The sequence below is a fragment of the Acomys russatus genome, chromosome 4, assembly GCF_903995435.1.
Source record: "Acomys russatus chromosome 4, mAcoRus1.1, whole genome shotgun sequence".
NCBI lineage: Eukaryota > Metazoa > Chordata > Mammalia > Rodentia > Muridae > Acomys > Acomys russatus.
Window position 1 is genome coordinate 62,767,463 of NC_067140.1, and position 5,036 is coordinate 62,772,498.

Genomic DNA, 5,036 nt, shown 5'->3' on the forward strand with positions numbered 1-5,036 from the left:
ACTTTTTTTGTGATTTGAGATAGGCAAAGATTTCTTAAATAGGACACACACACACAAACATAAGGGGAAAAATATATGTCATCATTGAAATTATTAAGTAATAAATTTTGTTCATGAAACTTTTTTCTAATTCATCTAGAGACATTGTGTTAGTTACTTTTCTGTTGCTATGGTGAAATGCCCTAACAAACGCAACTTAAGAAGGAAAGATTGTTTATTTTGGGCACAGTTCTGGAGCAGGAGCAGGATGCAGCCCTGGCAGTCAAGAAGCAGACAGCACATTTCATCCATCCCTACACAGGAAGCAGAGAGACAGGAAATGGGGCCAAGCTGTAAAACTCGCCTTTCCTCCAGGAAGCTTTCACCTCCCAAAGGCCCCATAACTTCCCCAGATTTTGCTTGGTCCCATCTGGGACCAAGGGTTCAAACACAAGAACCTTATGGGGACGTTTTCCATTCAAACTACAACAGACACCAAGAATGTTAAAAGGCAAGCTACAAACTGGGCATGGTGGCGCACACTTGTAATCCTAGCACTCGGGAGACAGAGGCAGGTGGATCTCTGGAGTTCAAGGCCAGCCTGGTCTACAAAGCGACTCCAGGACAGCCAAGGGTACACAGAGAGACCCTGTCTCAAAAAACCCAAAGGAAAAAAAACTGCAAGCTACAAACCAGGTGCGGTTGCGCACGCCTGTAATCCCAGCACTCTGGGAGGCAGAGGCAGGCAGATCTCTGAGAGTTCCAGGCCAGTTTGGCCTACAAAGTGAGTCCAGGACAGCCAAGGCTACACAGAGAAACCCTGTCTTGAAGAAGAAGAAGAAAAAAAGGCAAGCTACAGGATAAAAGAGAACATGTTATTATATAAACAAAAAGACGCATGCCCTGAATAAGAATTTCTACAAGTCAATAAGTGAAAGAAAGCATGATTAGGCATTCTGGCATATTCCTGCCATCCCAGCACTGGAGAGAGTGAGCCAGGAAGATTGAGAGTGAAGAGACCACCTGGGTTACACATAGATAGACCCTTTTCTGGTCTCTGGTCTCCTTGATGGTTAGACAATTCATGATCTCAAGAGAAAATAATGGTGGAATGGGAGGGGTGGAGATCAAGAATTATGTAGTGGAGGGGCTGTCGGTAGTAGTTGCAGTAAACTCTGTAAATCATTCACCATTTGGAGGCCGGGCAGTGGTGGCGCACTTGCACTTGGGAGGCAGAGGCTACACAGAGAGACCCTGTTTCAAAAAACAAAACAAAAAAATTATTCACACACACACAAAACACCTCACCAACTTTAATTTAGACATTTGGGTAATAGATGTGGAAATCCCAAATAAGCTAATTTTTTAAAAAATTTAGATATAAGCCAGGTAGTAGTGGTACATGTCTTTAATCCCAGCACTGGGGAGACAGAGACAAGCAGATCTCTGAGTTTGAGGCTAGCTTGATTTGTTTTTTATTTGTTTGGAGACAGCATTTTTTTTTCCAGTTTTTTCGAGGCAGGATTCTCCGTGTGTAGCATTGGCTGTCCTGGACTCACTTTGTAGACCAGGCTGGCCTTGAACTCACGGAGATCTGCCTGCCTCTGCCTCCGGAGCGCTCGGATTAAAGGCGTGTGCCACCATGATTGGCTTGTAGACCGCATCATATTATATATCCCAGGCTGGCTTTGAGCTTGTGGTCTTTTTGTTTTGTTTTGTTTTGTTTTTGTTTTTCGAGACAAGGTCTCTCTGTGTTAGCCTTGGCTGTCCTGGACTCACTTTGTAGACCAGGCTGGCCTTGAACTCACAGAGATCTACTTGCCTCTGCCTCCTGGGTGCTGGCATTAAAGACATGTGCCACCACGCCCCGCAATGGAGCTTGTGGTCTTTATCCTCCCGGAACTGAGATGTTAGGAATAGAAGCAATCACTATGTCTGGATATTATACATTCTTCCTTTAAAAAAAAATACATTATTGGCTCAGAGAACATACAATTTGATGGAAATTCCCTGTCGCTGAAAATGCGACTTGGAGAGAGGTGACTTGCATTTCTAACCCAAGAACACAGTGTATCTTTTTCCCCACCTATTCCTATTTTTTTTAGTAAAAATACTTATTTTTTTATATGTATGTGTGTGTGCCTGAGTGTATGTATGTGCACTGTGTGTATGCAGGTGCTCACAAAGGTTGGAAGAGGACATCAGTCCCTGCAAGTGAAGTTATAGGCAGTTGTGAGCTGCCCTGTGGGTGCTGGGGACTAAATCTGGCCCTCTGCTAGAGCCGTGAGTGCTATGGCCCACCAAGCCAGCTCTGTGGCCCCTCATTCCCGTCTTATATATAAAGTTTTGATGATTATCACTTTAGGCTCTGACTACTGTTTATAGACATCATCATCATCATCATCATCATTATTATTATTTAGTTTTTCAAGACAGGGTTTCTCTGTGTTTGCCTTGGCTGTTCTGGACTCACTTTGTAGACCAGGCTGGCCTGGAATTCACTGCAATCCCCCTGCCTCTGCCTCCTGAGTGCTGGGATTAAAGGTGTGTGCCACGCCTGCCCAGCTGTAGACATTCTTGAGACTCAGCCTTCCTAAAGGAAAAAAAAAAAAAAAAAATGGATCCTTTTCATTTTTCGGCTTGCATTTCCTAGTACAACTCTAGTGTGAATGTCCCGGTATGATTCAACTATGCATTTTCCAGCATAACTCAAGAACAAACTTCTAATTCCCGCCACTTCAAATAAAGTAATTTTTTTTTCAAACTGGGACAAAAGAAAAATAAGGACCACAATGTTGTCTTTCACTATTTCCTGACAAGAGTAAAAATCTTAATAAGTATAATTAACTGACTCATTTTCTCTTTAGTATTGGCCTTCTATAGAATTGTCATAAAGCCTAGGAAAGAGGGTCTTCACATCAGATACTATCTTGTAGAGGGCCCTGTGTTACTGCATGCTCGTGCCCACACACACACACACACACACACACACACACACACACACACACACACACACCTCTTTTAATCTTTTAAATGTCTGGGCACTCAGCCTCTAATCCTAACACTAGGGAAACTTAGGCAGGAGTTTGAAGCCTGCTTGAGCTTCATGGTGAGTTCTAGGAATCTTAGACCCTATAGCTTGTGCCTACCTGGTCTTAAAATTCAGAACCTAGGATTGCCTTGAAGTCACATTTTTCTGTTTCAGCCTCTCAAGTACTGAGGCACCAACATGCCTGACTTAGGACGTTATTTTATTTTGGGGGTTTTGTTTTTATTTTTCAAGACGAGGTCTCTCTGTGTAGCCTTGGCTGTCCTGGACTCGCTTTGTAAACCAGGCTGGCCTCGAACTCATAGCGATCCACCTGCCTCTGCCTTCCGAGTGCTGGGATTAAAGGCGTGTGCCACCATGCCCGCTTTATCATTTTTTTTAATATGGAATGCTTCATGAATTTGTGTGTCATCCTTGTGCCAGGGGCCATGCCAGTCTTCTCTGTGTTATTCCAATTTTTGTATATGTGTTGCCAAAGCAAGCAAGGCTTAGAACATTCTTAACATGAGAGTGCTTCTGACACTCAGGACCTAGTGAAAACTTAAACAATCACTCCCATAATTAAGTACATTCGACTCCCAGGAAGTAATTCTGCCTCCACATCTCTTCATCTGTCTCGAAATAAATAAATAAATAAATAAATAAATAAATAAATAAACCCTCACTTCAAATGACTCAAAGCAAAATTGCTTCAACTTTTCAACTTAAGACTCGTACACTCTTAAAACTTGAGAGTGCTCAGTAGAACAGTCACAGACTAAAAGGAAACATTTGCTAAAGGCACATCTGTTGAAGGGCATTAGCCAAAATATACAGAACTTCGCGATCTTCAAAACCTGATTTTAAAAAGTTAGCTAGGCCTAGTTGACACAGCCCTGTAAGTCCCAGCTACTCAGAAGGCCCCCAAGTTCAAAGCCTGCCAGAACTGTAGAATGAGCTCAGCATCAGTGTCAGTGTCTCAGATAAAATGTAAAATATAGCTTAGTGGTAGAGAACTTGCCTTGCATGGAAAGGGCTCTGGGTTCAATCCTCATTCCTGTGAGTTGAATATACTAAAGATAATTAACCAAAGGTCTTAACAGACACCTCTTTGTACTGACTAGATATTTGTCAGCTTGACACAAAGTAAGATCATTTGAAAAGAGGGAGCCTCAGTTGAGAAAATGCCTCCATCTGCGCGGTCTCTAGGCAAGTCTGTGAGAGCGTTTCCTCGATTAACGACTGCTGTGGGAGGGCCCAGGTCACGTGAGCCGTGCCAGCCCTGGGCGGGTGGTAGTGGGTTATATAAGCAAGCAAGCTGGCCAAGCCAACATGGCCTCACTTCCTTTGCTTCAGTGCCTGCCTTGACTTCCCTCTGCGATGTACCGTGGTCAGGACACGAAAGCCTATTCTCCACAAGTTGTTTTTAGTCAGCGTGTGGCCATAACAATAGAAAGTAAGCAAGAAACCCTCTAAAGCAGATACACCGCCAGCACATACCATACATGTATTAAAAAAAAATGTTCCACATCGTGTGTTGCGGTGGCTGAATTTGGTTGTCAACTTGACTGAGTTGAGAGACTTCAAAATTGGTATACTTCTAGGTGTGCCCCTGAGGATATTTCTTCCATAAATATTTGGCAAGCAAGAGGTGAAGTGAGTAAGAAAGGCATCCTCAAAGCGAACAGTATGCCCGACAGGCTGAGACTTGAGCGGAATGAAATAGAAGACGGAGAGGCTGACAATTGTGCGCATGCTCGACTCCACTCGGCAGGTTTGTTGTTTGTGCTGCCGTTGGCCGTGGATGTTAGATACCGCATTTTCTTAGCCTTTGAATTCAGACTTGTAACACTCCCGGTTCCAGGTCCTTGGACTTGGGCCGGGACTGTGGAATCCAACCTCCTTGCGTTGAGGCATCTAACTTCTTGCAGTGAGAAGCTACTGGTTCCCACAGGCTCTGCAGGCAGCCGCCTGCCACTGTGCAACTGCTTTCTCTGACAGCCACTCACTCTGAAATCCATTCTTAAGT

The 5,036-nt window shown here is 43.8% G+C and overlaps 1 non-coding gene across 1 annotated transcript; it reads right to left on the reverse strand.

The window, feature by feature from the left end:
- Positions 1 to 3,405: 3,405 nt before the first annotated feature.
- LOC127188762 (U6 spliceosomal RNA) lies at positions 3,406 to 3,511 on the reverse strand. The gene has a single exon (XR_007830605.1). It is a non-coding gene; the product is annotated as a U6 spliceosomal RNA (small nuclear RNA).
- Positions 3,512 to 5,036: the final 1,525 nt, after the last annotated feature.